This window comes from Erinaceus europaeus, chromosome 2 (genome assembly GCF_950295315.1).
Source record: "Erinaceus europaeus chromosome 2, mEriEur2.1, whole genome shotgun sequence".
NCBI classification, from domain to species: Eukaryota; Metazoa; Chordata; class Mammalia; order Eulipotyphla; family Erinaceidae; genus Erinaceus; species Erinaceus europaeus.
This window is the reverse complement of record NC_080163.1, coordinates 188,009,640-188,034,501: the sequence shown is the minus strand read 5'-3', so window position 1 is coordinate 188,034,501 and position 24,862 is coordinate 188,009,640. Positions and strand designations below refer to the sequence as shown.

The following is a 24,862-nucleotide window of genomic DNA, read 5'->3' as shown; positions in this document are numbered from 1 at the left end:
CTAGATTGCTCACCTGGGTGGGTTCCTGCGTTGCCTGGTGTCTGAACTGGGTAGGCGCCTGGGTTCCACATCGCTTGAGGAAGCATGGGTGGTGCTGCAGTGTCTCTCCATGTCTGCCTTTCCAACTGAAAATGTTCTTCTGGAGCAGTGAGCCCTAGTGATGACAAAAGAAGGAGAAAGAATTGTCATGGTTCAGGAGGTGGCGCAGTGGATAAAGCATTGAATTCTCAACCATGAGGTACCAAGTTCAGTTCCGGGCAGCACATGTACCAGAGTGATGTCTGGTTCTTTCTCTCCACCTATCTTTCTCATGAATAAATAAATAAATTCTTTAAAAAAAAAAAAAAAGAAGAAGAAGAAGAAGAAAAAGAAAGAAAAAAGTGTTGGGCAATGTTTTTTTTTTTTTTAAAAAAAGAAGAAGATGGTGATGATGATAATAAAGAACAAAGACAAATTCAGGAGAGAAGTGAGAACTAACCATAAAAGCTATGATGTCATTTCAATTTTCTTTTTTCTTTTCTTTTTTTTTGCCTCCAGGGTTATCGCTATGGCTTGGTGCCTGCACTACAAATCCACTGCTCCGGGAAGCCATTTTTTCCCGTTACCCTTGCTATTGTTATTATTATTGTTGTTGTCATTGCTGTTGCTGTTGTTGGATAGGACAGAGAGAAGTCAAGAGAGGAGAGACAGAGAAGAAAGAAAGAGAGACGCCTGCAGACCTGCTTCACTGCTTGTGAAGCGACTCCCCTGAAGGTGGGGCACCAGGGCGTGAAACCGGGATCCTTCCGCCTGTCCCTGCGCTTTGCCCCATGTGCGCTTAACCAGCTGTACTACCGCCCGACCCCCTTAATTTTTTTTAATTATTTTTATTTATTTATTGAATAGAGGAAGTCAAAAATTGAGAGTAAGAAGGAAATAGGGAAAGAGACAGACACCTGCAGCACAGCTTCACCACTTGTGAAGCTTTCCCCCTGCAGGTGGGGACTAGGAGCTTGAACCCGGGACTAGAGGCTTGAACCCAGGTCCTTGTGCATGGTGATGTGTGAGTGCTGTTTCTTTTTCACTCTGTCTCTCTCTGTCACTATCTCTGTCTAAAAGAGAGAACCAACTAGATTGCTCATCTGGGTGCGTTCCTGCAGGGCCAGGTGTTTGAACTCAATAGGAGCTTGGGTGCCATGTAAATTGAGGTGCTGGAGTGTCTCTCCATCTCAGTCTTTCTAAATAACATCATTGCAAGACTGGCCAGCTCCTCATGGGGCGCGAGCGCTTCCACACTACGATCATCCTCTCTGGCATTATGCTATTCCACTGCAGAATACTGTGCTCCAGTATGGTTCCGTAGCCCCCATGTCCACTTGGTCGATTCCAAATTATATTCCTCCATGAGGATCATTTCTGGAACCATCTGTTCCACCCGGGTTCCATGGCTGCCAGTTCTTAGCAACATCGCCCCGCCAGATATTCGTCGGGATGCGGCATCATCTAAGTTCATTTCCCACGTCTACGCTCGACCGGACCTGCCAATATACGCGGATATCTTCGCCCACCCTGTCCAACGCTAAACGTCTCGTCACCCAATTTGGTCCCCTATGCCTACACTGAACTTCTCTGTTCCAGACTCTTGGAAACAGAGTTGGCAGTCAGCTGAAGTAAAGAACAAACACCTCATCACAGACCCCTGCAAGCGTCAACCCAGCTTTGACCTAGCACGTTATGACTGGGCCCTCCTCAATCGCTATCGAACAGGCCATGGCCGGTGCGCCGCTATGTTCCATCACTGGGGAGCCAGGGATGACCCGAACTGCCCCTGCGGCTCCAGACAGACTATGACCCACATAGTCAACGACTGCCACCTCTCCAGATTCAAAGGAGGTCTCGAAACTTTACATCAGGCTCAACCTGACACTGTTGACTGGCTACGGAAGAAGGGCAAACGCTAGAAGAAGAAGTCTTTCTAAATGATAATGTTGATCTGGAGTAGTGAACTCTAGTGATTAAAACAAAATTAATAGGAAGTTGGGCGTTAGCAAAGCGGGTTAAGTGCAGGTGGTGCAAAGCGCAAAGACCTGCGTAAGGATCCTGGTTCGAGCCCCCCATCTGCAGGGGAGTCGCTTCACAGGTGGTGAAGCAGGTCCGCAGGTGTCTATCTTTCTCTCCCCGTCTTCCCCTCCTCTCTCCATTTTTCTCTGTCCTATCTAACAACGATGACATCAATAACAATAACTACAACAATGAAAAACAAGGGCAACAAAAAGGGAAAATAAATAAATACAAATTTTTTTAAAAAAATAAGGGAGCCAGGCAGTAGCATGTGGCACAAAGCACAAGGACCAATGAAAGGACCCTGGTTCGAGCCCCCGGCTCCCCACCTGCAGGGGAGTCGCTTCACAAGAGGTGAAGTAGGTCTGCAGGTGTCTGTCTTTCTCGGCCCCTCTCTGTCTTCCCCTCCTCTCTCCATTTCTCTCTGTCCTATCCAACAACGACAGCAATAACAATAATAACAACAATGATAAACAACAAGGGCAACAAAAGGGAAAAATAGGGAGTCCGGAGTTAGCGCAGCGGGTTAAGCGCACCTGGCAAAAAGCGCATGGACTGTTGGAAGGATACGGGTTGGAGGTCCCAGCTCCCCACCTGCAGGGGAGTCGCTTCACAAACAGTGAAGCAGGTCTGCAGGTGTCTGTCTTTCTCTCCCCCTCTGTCTTCCCTCCCCTCTCCATTTCTTTGTCCTATCCAACAATGACTACAACAATAATTACAGCAATAAAGCAGCAAGGGCAACAAGTGGGAATAAACAAATAAATTAATTTAAAAAAATAAAGAGAAAAAATAGCCTCCCAGAAAAGTAGCTTCGTAGTGCAGGTACCAAGCCCCAGCGATAACCCTGGAGGAAAAAAAATTAAGTGATCCAGGAAGTGGCACAGTGGGTAAAAGTGCCGGACTCTCAAGCATGAGGTACTGAGCTCAATCCCCGGCAGCACACATACCAGAGTGCTATCTGACTCTTTATCTCCTCCTATCTTTCTCATTAATAAATAAAATATTTAAAAAGGGGGGGGGGAAACAGGTCGGAGGGTAGATAGCATAATGATTATGCAAACAGACTCTCATGCCCTAGACTCCAATGTCCCAGGTTTAATCCCCTGCACCATCATAAGCCAGAACTGAACAGTGTCCTGGTTAAAAAAAAAAAAAGGGGGGGGGAGGGAGTCGCGCGGTAGCGCAGCGGGTTAACCGCAAGTGGTGCAAAGCACAAGGACTGGCATAATGCATCCCAGTTTGAGCCCCCCCCCTTCTCCACCTGCAGGGGAGTCACTTCACGGGCGGTGAAACAGGTTTGCAGGTGTCTCTCTTTCTCTCCCCCTCTCTGTCTTCCCCTCCTCTCTCCATTTCTCTCGGTCCTATCTAACAACGATGACATCAATAACAACAGCAACAATAACTACAACAGCAATAAAAAAAAAAGGGGCAACAAAAGGGAAAATAAATATTTTTTTAAAAAGGGGGGGCTCAGGCAGTAGCGCAGCGGGTTAAGCGCACATGGCACAAAGCGCAAAGCGTAAGGATCCCAGTTTCAGCCCCAGGCTCCCTACTTGCGGGGAGTTGCTTCACAAGCGGTGAAGCGGGTCTGCAGGTGCCTATCTTTCTCTCCCCACCCCCGTCTTCCCCTCCCCCCTCCATTTTCTCTGTCCTATCCAACAACAACATCAATAACAACAACAATAATAATCACAAACAATGATAAAACAACAAAGGCAACAAAAGGGAAAAAGTAGCCTCCAGGAGCAGTGGATTAGCGGTGCAGGCACCAAACCCCAGCAATTACCCTGGAGGCAAAAAGAAAAATAATAAACTGTCTATAAAAAAAGAGATAAAGAGAAAAAATTAATAAAAAGAAAAAAATCCAATTAAATAAGGAAAGAAGTTAGAACTGAGCAAGAGCAATAATGCCTATGGGTGGATATGAGGGAAAGCTCACCACTGCACTCTGAAAGCCCCAAGACAAATCGTCTTTCTGGTGTTTTTTTTTTTTAATATTTTATTCATATTAAGGAGAGAGACACAGAGGGATGGTAAAGAGAGAGAAACCAGAGCACTACTCAGTTCTGGTTTATGGTAATACTGCGGATTGAACCTGGCGCCTCAGAACCCCAGGCAATAAAGTCTTTTTGCAGAACCACTGTGTTGTCTCTCCAAGCCCTCAAGTCATCCAAGTCATCTCCAAATGTTCCCTCCCCTATTATCACCTAGCAGTTCTGTCAAACTTACCAAAACTTGGGCTGGCTTCAGGACATATCTGATTTATCCAAACATTCAGATCACTCTGCTCCTGCAGTTCTGACACATGTGATGCTGCCCCCAGATCATGTGACATGATGGATCCTCTCGAAAGCGCAGAGACTCAGTCGCTCAGAGCTCAGAGCTCAGAATTCCCCAAATCTGCCTTCAGAACTCCCACTGACCTCCTTTTAAAGGTGTAGATGTACACACCCAGGCTACCCCTCCCTTAGGCCACACCCACTAACCCCGCCCTCAGCCCCCATTACGAGGTTGAGAGACATCCTGCCCCAGGGCCACGGAAGGCATAGAAAGTCAGTAAATCCAATCTCACCAAGGCTACTGCAGGCAGGACCCCAAGTCCAATTAACCTAGGAGCTTTCCTCATAGCAATATTCAGCAGTCATTTTTAAATTGATAATTTTGTAGAGCCCTCGAAAGATGTCGTAAATACCCAATTGGCCCTGGGCAAAAAGACAAATTACCAGCCCCGCCCTATTGGGTGCCTCATGCTCTGGTGCTGGAAATCATATGGATATAACAATCCTTCCCGAGAGTGGGGCGTGGTGCAGCGGGTTAAGCGCAGGTGGCACAAAGCTCAAGGACCAGCGTAAGAACCCAGCCTCCAGCTCCCCACCTGCAGGGAAATCGCTTCACAAGCGGTGAAGCAGGTCTACAGGTGTGTCTTTCTCTCCCCCTCTGTCTTCCCCCTCCTCTCTCCATTTCTCTCTGTCTTATTCAACAACAACGACATCAATAACCACAACAATGTTAAACAACAAGGGCAAGAAGAGGGGAAATAAATAAATAAATAAAAATAATCCTTGGGGAGGCGGGTTGGGTGGCGGCGCACCTGGTTGAGCACATATGTTACAGTGTTCAAGGACCTGGGTTCAAACCCCCAGTCCCTAGCTACAGGGGGAAAGCTTCACAAGTGGTGAAGCAGTGCTGTAGGTATCTATCTCCCTCTCTGTCTTCCCTCTCAATTTCTGACTGGCTGTATTCAATAAATAAAGATAATAAAAATAAATAAATCCTTCCCGAGAGTAGGGCGATAACGCAGCGGGTTAAGCGCACTTGGTACAAAGCGCAAGGACCAGCTTAAGGATCCCGGTTTGAGGCCCCGGCCCCCCACCTACAGGGAAGTCGCTTCACAAGCAGTGAAGCAGGTCTGCAGGTGTCTCTTTCTCTCCCCCTGTCTTCCCCGCCTCTCTCAATTTCCCTCTGTCCTATCCAACAACAACAGCAATGGAAAAAAGATGCCACTAGGAGCAGTACATTCGTGCACCCAGCCTCAGCCTGCCTTCCGTCTCTTCATGGCGAGCAAGGAAACCGGTGACAATCCGCAAACAGAAAATGGAGACATGTTCCACCATTTTATCATAAAAGAGGCTGGGAACCGGTGATGAGAGGGAGGGCGGCAGAGGTCAGACACTGGGGTGCTGGGGGGGGGGGGCAGAAACGAGAGAGGGAAAGAAAAAGTTCTAGGTGGGAGACTAAGCATGGATATTATATATTTAAATGTTACCACATGTGGCCTGGGAGGTGGAGCAGTAGATAAAATGTTCAATTTTCATCCACGAAATTCCAAGTTCAGTCCTCATTATCAAGTGTACTAGACTGATGCTCTGTTTTTTGTCTGTTTCTTTGTCTTTCTCTCTTCTCTCACTAATAAATGAAGCTTTGGAGAAAAAAACAAAACAACACCCTTCCTCTCCACTTCCTCCTCTGTCCTTCTTCCTGATATTTTTTTTACACACAGGTGATTTTTATCACATACTTGGTGGTGGTAGTGGTGTGGTGGTGGTGGTGGTGTGTGTGGTGTTATATTTATTTGTGTATTTATTAATGAGAGTGAAGGGTGAGGAGGAAGAGAAACAGGAGAAGGGGAGAAGGAAGAGGAGGAAACTAGAGCATCACCCTGGCACATGTGATGCCTCGGGTCAAACTTGGGACATCATGCTTGAGAGTTCAATACATTATTCACTATACCGCCTCACAGATCGTGTGTGTGTGTATGTGTTCACGCACGTGTTAAGGTTTATTTTATTTATTCCATTAGATAGAGAGGAGTGAGAAAGAGCCCAGAGCATCACTCTGGCATATGAAGTGCTGGGATTTATCATGGAGTTACTTTCCCCACAGCCTTCTTTCTGAGACAACTCTTGCTCTCCCATTAGTAGTAGTAGTAGTAATATCTTGTTAATATTTATTTATGTATTCCCTTTTTGTTGCCCTTGTTGTTTTATTGTTGTAGTTATTGTTGTTTTTGTTGGATAGGACAGAGAGAAATGGAGAGAGGAGGGGAAGACTGAGAGGAGGAGAGAAAGATAGACACCTACACCTACAGACATTCTTCACCGCTGGTGAAGCGACTCCCCTGCAGGTGGGGAACCAGGCGCTCGAAGTAGAATCCTTATGCTGGTCCTTGCACTTTGTGTCACGTGCACTTAATCCCCTGTGCTACTGCCAGACTCTGTAGTAGTAGTATTTGCCTCCAGGGTTATCTATTGCTGGGGCTTGCTGCCTGTACTAGGAATCAACTGCTCCCGGAGGCCATCTTTTTTTTTTTCCATTGTTGTTATTACTGTTATTGTTTTTGTTGTTGCTGTTGGATAGGACAGAGAGAAATCGAGAGAGGCAGGGAAGACAGAGAGGGGGAGAGAAAGATAGACACCTGTAGACCTGCTTCACTGCTTGCAAAGCCACCCCACCACTACCACCTGCAGGTAGGGAATCCTTCTGCCAGTCTTTGCACTTCGCTATTTGTGAAGCAGTGCTGCAGCTCCCTCTCATTCTCTCTCACTCTCTTTTTTATTTGAAAAAAATTTTATTTTCTTTACTTGTTTTTTGGACAGTAGAGACGGCCAGAAATTAAGAGGGAAGGGAGAGATAGAGAGGGAGATAGGCAGACACCTGCAGCACTGCTTCACCACTTGTGAGGCTTTCCTCCTGCAGGTGGGGACCAGGGGCTCGAACCCGGGTCCTTGGGCTCAAACCCAGGTCCTTGCACATTGTAGTGTGTGCACTCAACCAGGTGTACTACCACCTGGCGCCTCTCTTACTCTCTACTTCCATCTTTCCCTATCGATCTCTGTCTCTATCCTAAATAAATAAAAGATTTTTAAAATTTCTTTATTGAGAGATTAATGTTTTTTTAATTTATTTATTTATTTATTTTTATTTAAGAAAGGATTAATTAACAAAACCATAGGGTAGGAGGGGTACAACTCCACACAATTCCCACCGCCCAATCTCCATATCCCACCCCCTCCCCCGATAGCTTTCCCATTCTCTATCCCTCTGGGAGCATGGACCCAGGGTCATTGTGGGTTGCAGAAGGTAGAAGGTCTGGCTTCTGTAATTGCTTCCTCGCTGAACATGGGCGTTGACTGGTCGGTCCATACTCCCAGTCTGCCTCTCTCTTTCCCTAGTAGGATGGGTCTCTGGGGAAGCTGAGCTCCAGGACACATTGGTGGTGTCTTCAATCCAGGGAAGTCTGGCCGGCATCCTGATGACACCTGGAACCTGGTGACTGAAAAGAGAGTTAACATACAAAGCCAAACAAATTGTTGAGCAATCATGGACCCAAAGCTTGGAAAAGTGGAGAGGAAGTATTAGGGAGGTACTCACTGCTAACTCTAGTATACTTCTGCTTTCTTACTTTGGTGCCATACTCCAAACTCAGTCAATTTCTGCTTTGCGTTTCTACTTCTTCTTCCTTTTTTTTTTTTTTTACATGCATAACATTCCCCAGATTCCCATTTAGCAATACAACCCCCACTATTTCATTCATCATTTTTCATGGACCTGTATTCTCCCCACCCACCCACCCACCCCAGAGTCTTTTACTTTGGTGTACTACTCCAATTCCATTTCAGGTTCAACTTGTGTTTTCTTTTCTAATCTTGTTTTTCAACTTCGGCCTGAGAGAGAGAGAGATTAATGTTTTACAGTCTACACTAAATACAATAGTTTGTACATGCGTAACATTTCTCAGTTTTCCACACAACACTACAACTCCCACTTAGGTCCTCTGCCATCCTGTTCCAGGACCTGAACAATAAAATATTCTTAAAAGAGAGATTGCTTCTGGGTTTGTTTTTCTTTTCAAGTTCATGTGTATCAGTTCTCTAGATTCTACTTCTTTTTTTAAATTTTTTTTATTTCTTTATTGGGGAATTAATGTTTTACATTCAACAGTAAATATAATAGTTTGTACATGCATAACATTCCCCAGTTTCCCATATAACAGTACAAACCCCCACTAGGTCCTCTGTCATCCTTCTTGGACCTGTATTCTCCCCACCCACCCAGCCCCACCCCAGAGTCTTTTACTTTGGTGCAATATGCCAGTTCCATTTCAGGTTCTACTTGTGGTTTTTTGGTTTTTTTTTTTCTGATCTTCTTTTTCAACTTCTGCCTGAGAGTGAGATCATCCCATATTCATCCTTCTGTTTCTGACTTATTTCACTTAACATGGTTTTTTCAAGGTCCATCCAAGATCAGCTGAAAACAGTGAAGCCACCATTTTTTACAGCTGAGTAGTATTCCATTGTGTATACATACCACAACTTGCTCAGCCACTCATCTGTTGTTGGACACCTGGGTTGCTTCCAGGTTCTAGATTCCACTTCTACATATGAGTGAAACCATCTGGTAGTTGTATTTCATTCTTATATCAATAAGCATAAGAACATCCAATTCTCCACCTTCTGCATCCCGTAATGACCCTGGGTCCATACTCCCAGAGGGATAAAGAATAGGAAAGCTATCAGGGGAGTGGATGGGATACAGAGTTCTAGTGGTGGGAATTGTGTGGAGTTGTACCTCTCTTATCCTATGGCTTTGTCAGTGTTTCCTTTTGTAAATTAAAAAAATAATAAATGTAGTACCATCACCGTAAGCCAAAGCTGAGTAGTGCTCTGGTAAGAAAGGGGGGAAAGAAAATGAAAATAAATAAGTCTAAAAAAAAAAAAAAAGAACATCCAGTTTTTCCCAAAGGACACACATAACATTGCCTTTTTTATTGCAGAGTAGTATTCCATGGAATATATATCCCATAGCTTCTTTTTTTTTAACTTTTTATATTTACTTATTTATTTATTCCCTTTTGTTGCCCTTGTTGTTTTATTGTTGTAGTTATTTTTGTTGTTATTGATGTCATTATTGTTGGATAGGACAGAAAGAAATGGAGAGAGGAGGGGAAGACAGAGAGGGGGAGAGAAAGATAGACACCTGCAGACCTGCTTCACTACCTGTGAAGCGACTTCCCTGCAGGTGGGGAGCTGAAGACTGGAACTGGGATCCTTACGACGGTCCTTGCGCTTTGCACCACATGTGCTTAACCCATGGTGCTACCGCCCGACTCCCATCCCACAGCTTCTTTAGCCAGTCATCTGTTGATGGGCATTTAGGCTACTTCCTTCCGCTCGTTGGCTGCTGTGAATAGTGCAGCTATAAACATACAGATGCACTGGTGCCTTTGAATTAGTGTTTGTCCTTTGGATAAATGCCCAGGAGTGGTACTGCGGGATCATAAGGTGATTCCATTTTTCTTTGTTAAGGACTGTCCAGTCTTCCAAAGGGGCTGCACCAGTTTGCATTCCTGTAAGCAGTGGAGCAGAGTCCCTTTCTCCTCACAACCTCATCAACACCTGTCCCTTTCTGTTTTGCGGGTGTAGGCCATTGTCATGGGTATTAGGTAGAACCTCCCTATAGTTTTAATTTACATTTCTCTAATGACAAGTGAGGTGGAGCACTTCTTCGTGTGTCTGTGGGCCATGTGTGTCACTTTTTTGTAAAGTGCACTCATTCAGGTGTGCTACTGCCCAGCCCCTCTCCTTGTCACTTTTTTTTTTTTTTTGCCTCCAGGGTTATTGCTGGGGCTTAGTGCCTATGCTACAAATCCACTGTTTCTGTGCTCCTGGAGACCCATCTTATTTTTCCCATTTTGTTGCCCTTGTTGTTTCCCTTGTTCTTGTTGTTACTGTTGCCATCGCTGTTGTTGTTGGAAAGGACAAAGAAGTCGAGAAAGGAAAGCAGAGAGGGGGAGAGAAAGACACCTACAGGCACAGAGAAAGATAGACACAGCCAGTGAAGCTACCCCCACCCCCTGCAGGTGAGGAGCCGGGGGCTGGAACCGAGATCCTTTGACTGGGCCTTGTACTTTGCCCACGTGCGCTCAACCCGCTGCGCCACCACCCAGCCCCCGGTCACTTATTTTTTTAATATGAGACACAGAAAGATGGAGAGAGAAAGACCAGAGCACTGCTGGGGATTGAATCTAAGACCTCAGCGTCTGAAGCATGAAAGTCTTTTGCAGAACCTTTATGCTGTCTCCTCAGCCCAAAAATTTATTTATTTATTTATTTATTTATTTATTTATTTATTTGAAGACAAAGTGAAAGAGAACTCAGGACCTCACCTGCAGGGGGAAAGCTTCATAAGCAATAGAGCAATGCAGCAGGTGTCTCTCCTCTGTGTTCCTCACCCTGTCAGAAGTCAATCTATCAATCTTTTTGTTTTTTAAAAAAATCATTAGAAGTGGGAGTCAGGTGTTAGCTCAGCGAGTTAAGCACACGTGGCACAAGAATGGGTGTAAGGATCCTGGTTCGAGTCCCAGACTCCCCACCTGCAGGGGAGTCGCTTCACAGGCAGTGAAGCAGGTCTGCAGGTATGTCTTTCTCTCCCCCTCTATATCTTCCCCTCCTCTCTCCATTTCTCTCTGTCCTACCCAACAACGATGACATCAATAACAACAGCAATAATAACAACAACAATAAAAAACAAGGGCAACAAAAGAGATAAATAAATAAATAAATAAATAAATAAATAAATAAATAAATAGAAAAATAATCATTAGAAGTCTCAGCTGGACCCAGGTGTCCAACAACAGATGAGTGGCTGAGCAAGTTGTGGTCTATATACACAATGGAATACTACTCAGCTGTAAAAAATGGTGACTTCACCATTTTCAGCAGATCTTGGATGGACCTTGAAAAAATCATGTTGAGGGGATTCGACTTCCGGAGGCAGAGCTACGAGCAGCAGATCGCTTTCTCTCCTCTCCTCTCCTCTCCCGGATCAACTAGGAATACCAAAGGAGACCACCCGGACCGAAACAAGACAGGATTAGAATGACCACAGAAACCCAGTAAATCACCCGTGAGTACAAACACGCGTGGCTGGTGACAGAGAGGAGAGAGGGGCCTAAGGAGAGATTAAGTGACTGCTAACAGTTCTACAGTTTGTCAGTGGAGACACCACCTCCAGTCTGCTCCACCAACAAGGGGACAGCTGAAGGGAGGAAAGGACTCCCCAGAGACTCACCAAGTACAACTCTGAGTCTCCATTGCTACTACCCTCAGAATCTGGAGCAGCAACAGGGAGGGACACCAGGGGACAGAGATCTAACCAGGAAACTCAGGAGAAGACCTATACCTCAATGGCATAGCTGAGGGGCTGTGAAAGTCTCTTTGCATAACCACTGGATTATCTCTGCCACACCCTGCTTTATCTCTTGGTCAGGAGTCAGTGATTAAGCTAAGAAGCCTATTGATAGTTTAAAAGGCCTCAGGCTCCCATAGCCTACAGGGAAAAAAAAAAAAAGGCTTTTACACCACTGAACTCCAACTCAGGGATTGAAAAAACTGTTAACTTATATAAAATGGTTAAAACAACAAGAAAAAATATTGGAGACTCGAACCAGGACAAGAGTCCAGCTAAAAGTCCTCCAGAGGGTGAAGCACAAAACAATGAGTTCAACATCCAAACATTAGCTAAGGAAATAATAACAGGAGTGAGTAAGGAATTTGAAAAAATTGTAATCAGAAATGCAGGAACAACAAATGAGAATATGGAAGAAAATTCTAATTATCTCATGGTTATTAGAGAGCTGAAAGCTGAAATCGCTGAGCTAAGAAGGCAACTAGCTGAACAAGCTAAAACAGTATCAGAGCAGGGCAACAAAATAGATGAACTCCAGAAAGCAGTAGAGGGCAGAGAGAATAGAATCAATGAGGCTGAAGACAGAATTAGCAAGATTGAGGATGAATTAGAGACAACTAAAAAAGAAGAAAGAGATCTCAAAAAGAGATTAAGAGATGCTGAAAACAACAACAGAGTCCTATGGGATGACTTCAAAAGAAACAATATACGCATTATTGGCTTACCAGAGGAAGAAAGAGAAGGGGAGGAAGAAAGCGTTCTCCAGGCCATAATAGCTGAAAATTTCTCTAGTCTAGACAACACCAAAGACATAAAGATTCAAGAAGCCCAGAGGGTCCCAAACAGAAATAACCCAGACCTAAAGACACCAAGACATGTCATACTTAGATTGGAAAGGAATAAGGATAAAGAAAGGATCCTCAAGGCTGCAAGAGAAAAACAAAGAGTCACCTACAAAGAAAAACCCATAAGATTAGCAGCAGACTTCTCCATACAAACACTACAGGCCAGAAGAGAATGGCAAGATATCTATCGAGTGCTCAATGAAAAAGGCTTTCAGCCAAGAATACTATATCCTGCTAGATTGTCATTCAGACTAGATGGAAGCATCAAAACCTTCTCAGACAAGCAACAGTTGAAGGAAGCAACCATCACCAAGCCTGCCCTGAAAGAAGTTCTGAAAGGTCTCCTATAAACAACCAGACCACCACAAATAGGACATATATCAAAACACTCTAAAACTCTACAAGAATGGCGTTAAAATATCTTCAATCTTTGATATCAATAAATGTCAATGGCCTGAATTCACCTATTAAAAGACACAGAGTAGGAAGATGGATCAGAAAACACAACCCAACAATATGTTGTCTACAGGAAACTCACCTAATGCAACAAGACAAACACAGACTTAAAGTGAAAGGATGGAAAACTATCATTCAAGCCAATGGCCCACAAAAAAGGGCAGGAACAGCTATTCTCATATCTGACATGATAGACTTGAAAATAGATAAGATTAAAAAAGATAGGAATGGACACTACTTAATGCTCAGAGGATCAGTCAATCAAGAGGACTTAACAATTATTAATATCTATGCACCCAATGAGAAGCCATCTAAATACATCAAACTTCTACTGAAAGAGCTACAGCAATATATTAACAGTAACACAATCATAGTAGGGGACTTCAAAACCCCACTATCTCAACTTGACAGATCATCCAGGAAGAAAATCAGTAAATACATAAGGGAGCTAAGTGAAGAGATAGATAAACTAGAACTATTGGACATTTTCAGAGTCATTCATCCCAAGAAACTGGAATACACATTTTACTCAAATCCACATGGATCATTCTCAAGGATAGACCATATGTTAGGCCACAAAGACAGCATCAGCCAGTTCAAGAGCACTGAAATCATCCCAAGCATCTTCTCAGACCACAGTGGAATGAAACTAACACTTAACAATCAACAAAAGATTAGTAACAGTCACAAAATGTGGAAGCTCAACAGTACACTTCTTAACAACTTCTGGGTCAAAGAGGAAATCAAGGAAGAAATCAAAATGTTTCGAGAGTTCAATGAAAATGAAGACACAAGCTATCAAAATATTTGGGACACAGCTAAAGCAGTCCTAAGAGGGAAGTTCATAGCTATACAAGCACACATTAGGAAACAAGAAAAGGCACAAATAAACAGCCTGATTGCACATCTTAAAGACCTAGAAGAAGAACAACAAAGGAATCCTAAAGCAACCAGAAGGACAGAAATTACTAAAGTTAGGGCAGAAATAAATAACATTGAGAATAGGAAAACCATACAAAAGATCAATGAAAGTAAATGTTGGTTCTTCGAAAGAGTAAACAAAATCGACAAACCTTTAGCCAGACTCACAAAACAAAAAAGGGAGAAGACCCAAATAAATCGGATAGTAAATGAAAGAGGAGAAATCACAACAGACACTGCAGAAATTCAACATATCATGCGAGGCTTCTATGAACAACTATATGCCACCAAGCTAGAGAACCTGGAAGAAATGAATGATTTCCTAGATACCTACCAACTTCCAAAACTAAGTCAAGAGGAAGTGGATAACATGAACAGGCCCATCACAGCTAATGAAATTGAAACAGTTATCAAAAATCTTCCCAAAAATAAAAGTCCTGGACCAGATGGTTTTACAAATGAATTCTACAAAACTTTCAAAGAAGAACTAATACCTCTACTTTTAAAAGTCTTCCAGAAGATTGAAGACACTGGAATACTCCCTGCCAGCTTCTATGAAGCCAACATCATCCTGATACCAAAAGCAGACAGGGACACAACCAAAAAAGAAAACTACAGACCAATATCTCTGATGAACATAGATGCGAAAATATTGAACAAAATTCTAGCCAACCGGATACAGCAGTATATCAAAAAGATTGTTCATCATGACCAAGTGGGGTTTATCCCAGGCATGCAAGGTTGGTTTAATATACGTAAATCAGTCAGTCAATGTGACCCACCACATCAACAAAGGCAAGACCAAAAACCACATGGTCATATCAATAGATGCAGAGAAAGCCTTTGACAAAATACAACATCCCTTTATGATCAAAACACTACAAAAAATAGGAATAGATGGAAAATTCCTGAAGATAGTGGAGTCTATATATAGCAAACCTACAGCCAACATCATACTCAATGGTGAAAAACCGGAAGCATTTCCCCTCAGATCAGGTACTAGACAGGGCTGCCCACTATCACCATTACTATTCAACATAGTGTTGGAAGTTCTTGCCATAGCAATTAGGCAGGAGCAAGGAATTAAAGGAATACAGATTGGAAGAGAAGAAGTCAAACTCTCCTTATTTGCAGATGACATGATAGTATACATGGAAAAACCTAAGGAATCCAGCAAGAAGCTTTTGGAAATCATCAGGCAATACAGTAATGTGTCAGGCTATAAAATTAACATTCAAAAGTCAGTGGCATTCCTCTATGCAAACACTAAGTTAGAAGAAATTGAAATCCAGAAATCAGTTCCTTTTTCTATAGCAACAAAAACAATAAAATATCTAGGAATAAACCTAACCAAAGAAGTGAAAGACTTGTATACTGAAAATTATGAGTCACTACTCAAAGAAATTGAAAAAGACACAAAGAAGTGGAAAGATATTCCATGTTCATGGGTTGGAAGAATTAACATCATCAAAATGAATATATTACCCAGAGTCATCTACAAATTTAATGCTATCCCCATCAAGATCCCAAGCACATTTTTTAGGAGAATAGAAAAAATGCTACAAATGTTTATCTGGAACCAGAAAAGACCTAGAATTGCCAAAACAATCTTGAGAAAAAAGAACAGAACCGGAGGCATCACACTCCCATATCTCAAACTGTATTATAGGGCCATTGTCATCAAAACTGCTTGGTACTGGAACATGAACAGACACACTGACCAGTGGAATAGAATTGAGAGCCCAGAAATGAGGCCCCACACCTATGGACATCTAATCTTTGACAAAGGGGCCCAGACTATTATATGGGGGAAGCAGAGTCTCTTCAACAAATGGTGTTGGAAACAATGGGTTGAAACATGCAGAAGAATGAAACTGAATCACTGTATTTGACCAAATACAAAAGTAAATTCCAAGTGGATCAAGGACTTGGATGTTAGACCAGAAACTATCAGATACGTAGAGGAAAATATTGGAAGAACTTTTTTCCGCATAAATTTTAAAGACATTTTCAATGAAAAGAATCCAATTACAAGGAACACTAAAGCAAGTATAAACCTATAGGACTACATCAAATTAAAAAGCTTCTTCACAGCAAAAGAAACCACTACCCAAATCAAGAGACCCCTCAGAGAATGGGAGAAGATCTTTACATGCCATACATCAGATAAGAGTTTAATAACCAACATATATAAAGAGCTTGCCAGACTCAACAACAAGACAACAAATAACCCCATCCAAAAATGGGGGGAGGACTTGGACAGAATATTCACCACAGAAGAGATCCAAAAGGCCGAGAAACACATGAAAAAATGCTCCAAGTCTCTGATTGTCAGAGAAATGCAAATCAAGACAACAATGAGATATCACTTCACCCCTGTGAGAATGTCACACATCAGAAAAGGTAACAGCAGCAAATGCTGGAGAGGGTGTAGGGTCAAAGGAACCCTCCTGCACTGCTGGTGGGAATGTCAATTGGTCCAACCTCTGTGGAGAACAGTCTGGAGAACTCTCAGAAGGCTAGAAATGGACCTACCCTATGACCCTGCAATTCCCCTCCTGGGGATATATCCTAAGGAACCCAACACATCCATCCAAAAAGATCTGTGTACACATATGTTCTTGGCAGCACAATTTGTAATAGCCCAAACCTGGAAGCAACCCAGGTGTCTAACAACAGATGAGTGGCTGAGCAAGTTGTGGTCTATATACACAATGGAATACTACTCAGCTGTAAAAAATGGTGACTTCACCGTTTTCAGCCGATCTTGGATGGACCTTGAAAAAAATCATGTTGAGTGAAATAAGTCAGAAACAGAAGGATGAATACGGGATGATCTCACTCTCAGGCCGAAGTTGAAAAACAAGATTAGAAAAGAAAACACAAGTCGAACCTGAAATGGAATTGGAGTATTACACCAAAGTAAAAGACTCTGGGGTGGGTGGGTGGGTGGGTGGGGAGAATACAGGTGCATGAAAAATGATGAATGAAATAGTGGGGGTTGTATTGTTAAATGGGAATCTGGGGAATGTTATGCATGTAAAAAAAAAAAAAAAAAAAAAAAGAAGTAGAAACGCAAAACAGAAATTGACTGAGTTTGGAGTATGGCACCAAAGTAAGAAAGCAGAAGTACACTAGAGTTTCCAGTGAGTACCTCCCTAATACTTCCTCTCCACTTTTCCAAGCTTTGGGTCCATGATTGCTCAACAATTTGTTTGGCTTTGTATGTTAACTCTCTTTTCAGTCACCAGGTTCCAGGTGTCATCAGGATGCCGGCCAGACTTCCCTGGATTGAAGACCCCACCAATATGTCCTGGAGCTCAGCTTCCCCAGAGACCCACCCTACTAGGGAAAGAGAGAGGCAGACTGGGAGTATGGACCGACCAGTCAACGCCCATGTTCAGCGAGGAAGCAATTACAGAAGCCAGACCTTCTACCTTCTGCAACCCACAATGACCCTGGGTCCATGCTCCCAGAGGGATAGAGAATGGGAAAGCTATCGGGGGAGGGGTGGGATATGGAGATTGGGTGGTGGGAATTGTGTGGAGTTGTACCCCTCCTACCCTATGGTTTTGTTAATTAATCCTTTCTTAAATAAAAAAAAAATTAAATAAAAAAATAAAAATAAATAAATAAATACAAATTCCTGAACTCTACCAATCTCTCCTAGATTGATATGTATAAGGCACAAAATAGTATGTTATAAAAAAAAAAAAAAAAAGAAAAGAAAAAATCATGTTGAGTGAAATAAGTCAGAAACAGAAGGATGAATATGGGATGATCTCACTCTCAGGCCGAAGTTGAAAAACAAGATTAGAAAAGAAAACACAAGTCGAACCTGAAAAGGAACTGGAGTATTGCACCAAAGTAAAAGACTCTGGGGTGGGTGGGTGGGTGGGTGGGGAGAATACAGGTCCATGAAAGATGATGAATGACATAGTGGGGGTTGTATTGTTAAATGGGAAACTGGGGAATGTTATGCATGTACAAACTATTATATTTACTGTTGAATGTAAAGCATTAATTCCCCAATAAAGAAATAAATTATTAAAAAAAAAAAAGAAGAAGAAGAAGTCTCAGCTGGGAGGATCCATTCTTCTTTGTTATGGGATTTCTTGTTTGGGAAGAGACTCCAGCTGTGAGATAACTATTTCCTCACGACAGATGGAAGATAGCAAATAGAACCCACACTCCTCCATCCTGCTCCTGTAGTTCCCACCCTCCAACCCCTCCACCTGCACCACCCCCCACCCTGTTCTCTCCTGAGCAAGTGTGCTGAGGAGCCTGCTCTAGCTGCTGCTGCTGCTGCTGCCAAGAAGCACAGTCAGATTGTGGGAGAGGATTTGAGGCCTGACAAAATGCAACTATTTCCTTATGTTTTTAATATATCTTATTTACTTATTGTATAGAGACAGAAATCGAGATGGGAGGGGCAGAGAGGAGGTTAGAGAGAACAGAGACCTGCAGCACTGCTTCCACCACTCATGAAACTTTGCCTCTGCAGGTGTGTGTGTGTGGGGGGGGAACCAAGGTCTTCAACCTGGGTCTTTGTGTATTGTAACATGTGTGTCTTTTTTTTTTTTAATAATAATAAGTTTATTAGGAACAGGATAAAAATTCACCATGGGAAGCACATTCTCTTGGTGGCACGGCCGTGCCCACCCCAGAGACGGACGCAAGTTTATTCAGAGTTTCCGTGGGACGCTGTGCCCCACTACTCCCTGGATGTGATGGCAGCTGGATGTGTGGTGACACAGGTCATTGCTTTGTGACATTTTCCCACTGGCTGAGCTTTGGTGTGCATAGAGGGAGTTCCTTGTCCCTTTGGAATAGAATAAGCCGCTCCTCCGGGGATGCAGCATGTCATGTATCTTTGGGGGATGGAGTGTGGATTATGGCTTCTAGATTGCTAATACTGTTCAAACAATGAGTCTTAAGTTGCTTATCTGAGGTCTTGGGAAGCTTCACAGGTGGTGAAGCAGATCTGCAGGTTTATCTGTCTATCTATCTACCTCTGTCTAGTCCCCCCTGCCCTCTCAATTCCTCTGCCTCTATAACAAAAAAGAACAACAAAAGACAAAAATGGATGCTGGGAGCAGTGGATTCATTGTTCAAGCACAGAACCCAGTGATAACCCTGTTTGCAATATAAACCAAAGAAAAAGAAAAAGAAAAAAGAAATTTTTCTGCTCCAAGTTCTACTAGTTGGTATTTGTGTAGTTACTCCCAAGTTTTACCAAAAGCCCACCTACTCCAGAGCTCAGCTCCAGGGATAAACAGGACTCAGAGAGCTGATGGTCTCTGCTGCTGCTGCTGCAGACAACGATGGCTTTGCAGGAGACTGGGGACACTTAGCAGAGGAGCATTCAAAGGACCAAAAGTTCTGGCAACATCTGAGAGGTGGTGCGGTGGGTAAGACAATGGACTCTTAGGAGTTGGGTGGTAACGCAGCGAGTTAAGAGCAGGTGGCACAAAGTACAAGGACCGGTGTAAGGATCCCGGTTCAAGCCCCCCGCTCCCTACCTGCAGGGGAGTCACTTCACAAGTGGTGAAGCAGGTCTGCAGGTGTCCATCTTTCTCTCTTCCTCTCTGTCTTCCCCTCCCCTCTCCATTTCTCTCTGTCTTATCTCACAATGACAACATCAATAAAAAATAATAATAACTACACCGGCAGGACCCAGTTGCAGTCCAGCCCCCAGCACACTGGACAAAGCGTCAGTGCTGTGGTGTCCTTCCTTCGATCTCTGCCTGTCTTTTATCAAAAACAAAAACAAAACAAAAAAAAAGGGAGTCGGGCAGTAGTATAGTGGCTTAAGCACAAGGACCGGCATAAGGATCCCGGTTCGAGCCCCCAGCTCCCCACCTGCAGGGGAGTCACTTCACAAGCAGTGAAGTAGGTCTGCAGGTGTCTTTCTCTCCCCCTCTGTCTTCCCCTCCTCTCTCCTTTCCTCTCTGTCCTATCCAACAACAACGACATCAATAACCACAACAATGGTAAACAACAAGGGCAACAAAAAGGAAAATAACAAAAAATTTTAAAGGGTCGGTCGGTAGCGCAGCAGGTTAGGCGCACATGGCGCAAAGCGCAAGGACCGGCGCAGAATCCCAGTTCGAGGCCCCGGCTCCCCACCTGCAAGGGAGTCGCTTCACAGGTGGTGAAGCAGGTCTGCAGGTGTCTGTCTTTCTCTCCCCCTCTCTGTCTTCCCTTCTGTCCATTTCCATTTCTCTCTGTCCTATCCAACAACGACAACATCAATAACTACAACAATAATAATAAAAAAGGCAACAAAAAGAGAAAATAAATATTTAAAAAAAATTTTAAATATATTTTTTAAAAGTAAATAAATAAATAAAGCAAAGTTCATCTCTTTAAAAAAAAATCTCCTGGAAAAGGATGACTAGTGGGGGTAGTATTGTTATGTGGAAAAATGAGAGATGTTATGCATGTACAAACTATTGTATTCACTGTCAAATGTAAAACATTAATCCTCCAATAAAGGAAAAAATGTAAAAAAAATTATCTTTAAGAGTTCTAGGTGGTTTTAAGAGTTTAGGGAGGGCAGGTGAGGTAGCATAATGGTTATGTAAATAAATTCTCATGCCTGAGGCTCCCAAGGAGAGACTCAGAGAATCTCTATGGCACATTTGATGCCAGATATTAAACTCAGGACTTCACACTTGAGAGTCCAACACCTTATCCTCTGCACCACCTCCCAAGTTTCCTGCCCGTTCCCCTCCTCTCTTCCCTTCCCCCTTTCAGATGATAATTTGTTGTGAGGGGGAGCCTTCCTCTCATTTGTGGGGGCCCCTGTGGTCCTGGCCACCACCCTCCCCAGCTGTCTCTCAGTGGTCCCCCAGCCCTACTAGGGGCCCCAATACTCACCCACCCCACAGCCCACATCCAGCAGCACCCCGGGAGCATCCAGTGACACCATCTCAGGTATCACCCTTCTCCTGTCTTCTCCACAGACACTACTTTCTGAAGCTCCCCCCCACCCCATCCCCCACACATACACACACCCTGGGCCATCTGGGCGGGGGAGGGGGTGGGGGGGGCCGTTTGTCATCCTAGTCCCAGCGAGGCCAGTGGAAAAGCTGCAATGGCCAAGCCCAGACCCACCAGAAGGCTGTGGGAGGATGGAGGAAAAGAGTCCTGGATTCCTTCCCCTTCTTCTTCTTCTAGCGTTTGCCCTTCTTCCGTAGCCAGTCAACAGTGTCAGGTTGAGCCTGATGTAAAGTTTCGAGACCTCCTTTGAATCTGGAGAGGTGGCAGTCGTTGACTATGTGGGTCATAGTCTGTCTGGAGCCGCAGGGGCAGTTCGGGTCGTCTCTGGCTCCCCAGCAATGGAACATAGCGGCGCACCGGCCATGGCCTGTTCGATAGCGATTGAGGAGGGCCCAGTCATAACGTGCTAGGTCAAAGCTGGGTTGACGCTTGCAGGGGTCTGTGATGAGGTGTTTGTTCTTTACCTCAGCTGACTGCCAACTCTGTTTCCAAGAGTCTGGAACAGAGAAGTTCAGTGTACGCGTAGGGGACGAGATTGGATGACGAGACGTCTAGCGTTGGACAGGGTGGGCGAAGATATCCGCGTATATTGGCAGGTCCGGTCGAGCGTAGACGTGGGAAATGAACTTAGATGATGCCGCATCCCGACGAATATCTGGCGGGGCGATGTTGCTAAGAACTGGCAGCCATGGAACTGGGGTGGAACGGATGGTTCCAGAAATGATCCTCATGGAGGAATATAATTTGGAATCGACCAAGTGGACATGGGGGCTACGGAACCATACTGGGGCACAGTATTCTGCAGTGGAATAGCATAATGCCAGAGATGATGATCGTAGTGTGGAAGCGCTCGCGCCCCATGAGGAGCTGGCCAGTCTTGCAATGATGTTATTCCTCGCGCCCACCTTTGCTGCAGTTTTTATGAGATGTTCGTGAAATGACAGAGTGCGATCGAGAGTAACGCCAAGATAGACTGGCTGGGCTTCATGCCGGATTCTCATATCGTCAAGTTGCACATTAAGCTCACGCAAGGCCGAGGCATGGTGTAGATGGAAAACAGATGATACCGTTTTTGCAGTGCTAGGGATTAGTCGCCATTTTTTACAGTAATCAGATATCAGAGACATGTCTTTCATGAGTGTTTCCTCGAGAATGTCGAACTTGGATGCCTGAGTTGCACAGCAGATGTCATCGGCGTAGATGAACTTCCTTGAAGAAGTTTCTGGGAGGTCATTGATGTAAATATTAAATAGCGTAGGAGCCAGAACAGAGCCCTGCGAGAGGCTTCCCCTCACATGTGACAACTCATTTGTTTAGTAAGAGAGACAGGGAGGGAGAAAGAGAGAGAACCAGAGTGCAGCCAGTGATGCACAGGTGCCAGGAGCCATTTCTCTGCTTTATAGATGATAAGCTTTGAGACAACGGAACCCCTCAAGACAAATGTTAATTCCCCCCTGGGCAGGCCATTTCCCCTTAGGTAAACCATTTATCAGTAATCAAGTGAGTCAACACACAGTTTGGTTCCTGCCATTTGTTGCAAGGAACATTCCTCTTTGCTCCCCCTTCCCCTCCTCCAGCATTCCCTCTCCTTCCCCAAAGCCTTATAATGCCTGTATTCTCAATAAAATTTAGAGCTTGATCAGAAACTTGACTTGCTCTCGTTCTTCGCGTCTCTTGTCCCTATCATTTCAGGTCTCATTGGGTTGCTAGCCCCTGCTCACCGCCCTGCTGGCCGGGGCACACAGGAGAGGCCGGGATTGAACTGGGGGCCTCACACTTCTGGGTGTTGACCCTATCCACTGTGCCACCTCCTGGGCTGCACCTCATGGGATCTTTAATTCTATATTTGACTGTGTTTGTTTCTTCCTATGTTTGTTTTTGCAATGTATATATTTATTAATAATATTTTTATTAGTGACTTAATATTGATTTACTAAATTATGAGATAACACCATTCCCACCACCAGAGTTCCATGTCCCCATTCTCGCCATTGGATAATTGCACATTTGTCGTTATCACGCCAGGCCCACTTTTTCAGAACAGAGAGAGAAAGAGACTACCACTCCAAATCTTACCTGAGTACCAAGGGAGCAAAGAAACTTTCATGCTGAGGCTCCAAGGTCCCAGGTTCAATCTACAGCATCACCATAAGCCAGAGCTGAGTAGTGCTGTGGGGGAAAAAAAATCTTAAGCTTATCTACTGCTTCAGGTCCAAGCCTTTTTTTTTTTTTAATGTATGATAGATTTGCAATGTTCAGTAAAATTTGATTGTCATTCCCTTAAACTCTTCAGTAAGAATGCTACTTTGGATACTTACCTGGCAGTGGAAAAAAACCATGATCCAGCAGGTGGTTTTCCCAGGTTGAGATTTGTCCATTGCACTTGGGATTTGTTGACCCCTGCGATTTCCCCAAATGTGGGAAACTCAACTGCATAATTTGTGTTAGTGGGGGACTGTGTGCGTCCTCTCCCCCTGTTAAAAAAAATAATAAAACAAAAAAAATTAAAAATAAAATAAAGAACGCTACTTTGGGTCAATGTTTGAATTCTCACTGGGAATGTCAGACACTGTGTGTGTGTGTGTGTGTGTGTGTGTGTGTGTGTGTGTGTGTGTGTGTGTGTGTGTGTATGTGTGTTTAAACAGAGCAGTGCTTCTGTCCTGCAGCTGGGGACCAGGAGCTCAGGCCCCTGTGCACTGTAGCATATGTGCTTAACCTTTCTGCTTTCTTCCCTGTTGCTTTCTAGCTGTCTCTATCCAAAAAGTAAAGCTTGAGAGGGTGGGGGGAAAGAATTTAGTTATCTCACAGCTGGAGGCTCCTTCCAAACAAAAAGTTCCCCAATAAGGAAGAGCTAGTTCTCCCAGATGAGACAGTTCCCCTGGTTGTTCTTCCTGACCCTATGAAACTGCCCCAGTCCCAAGACCAAAAAGATTTGAGCTTTTGCTTCCTGGATGCCTGTCTCCTGCAGCTATAGAAATACAATAGATGGGTCATTGGTGGGCGGGGCCTGTAGTGGCTGGGAGAAGGGGTGGTAAAAAAAAAAAAAAAAGAAATACAATAGATGTCCTTCTTTTACCAAAAACCGGCACCATCACATTTGCCCCTGTCATGGTGAAACCTGGTTTGTGCTCTGAACTCCTTTGGAAAGGAATAATCCTTGAGGATGAAATGGGTAAACATTTTCTCTTTGTTTGTCTTTCCTTGTTTCCCCTCAGTTGAGGACAGGGAAGGTCTCAAATTCCAGGTGTTTCTTTTATTCAATGTTATTTTCATTATTATTATTAGTGATCTAATAGTGACATACAGAATTATAAGATAATAGGAAAACAAGATAATAGGAGTGTAAGTCCATGCTATTCCTACCACCAGAGTTCTGTATCATCCTCCTCCTCCATTGGAAACAGCAGTAGTTTTTCCCAAGGTCACAGATATGGTTTGACTATATACCTAAATCTCTATCTACATTTCCAGTTTTAGCCCAACAGGTGCAAAAGGGATTCAATGAACAAGGGGAAAAAAAAAAAAAAAAACTACCTAGAACAGTGGAACTGTGCAGACACTGAGCCCCAGTAACAACCCTGGCGACAAAAAATAAAATCAAATAACAAAAATAATAATTATTATTATAGCACACCATGAAGAGATTTGAAGCGAAGAAGGTTAGGAGATGGCTCACCTAGTAGAGCACACACTTTCCCATGCTAAAGGACCCAGGTTCAACCCATCAGGCCTCCACTTTGGAGCCTGTGGTATCTCTGTGTCTCTCACCCTTCTGGTGGAAAAAGAGAAAGTCCACCAGGTCTTTCTCTCCCCCTCTCTGTCTTCCCCTCGTCTCTCCATTTCTCTCTGTCCTATCCAACAATGACGACATCAAACACAACAATAATAACTACAACAACAATGAAAAA

General features: G+C 43.9%; 1 non-coding gene across 1 annotated transcript; it reads left to right on the top strand.

Moving 5' to 3' along the window:
- Nucleotides 1-23,264: 23,264 nt before the first annotated feature.
- Nucleotides 23,265-23,430, top strand: LOC132537092 (U1 spliceosomal RNA). The gene has a single exon (XR_009548582.1). It is a non-coding gene; the product is annotated as a U1 spliceosomal RNA (small nuclear RNA).
- Nucleotides 23,431-24,862: the final 1,432 nt, after the last annotated feature.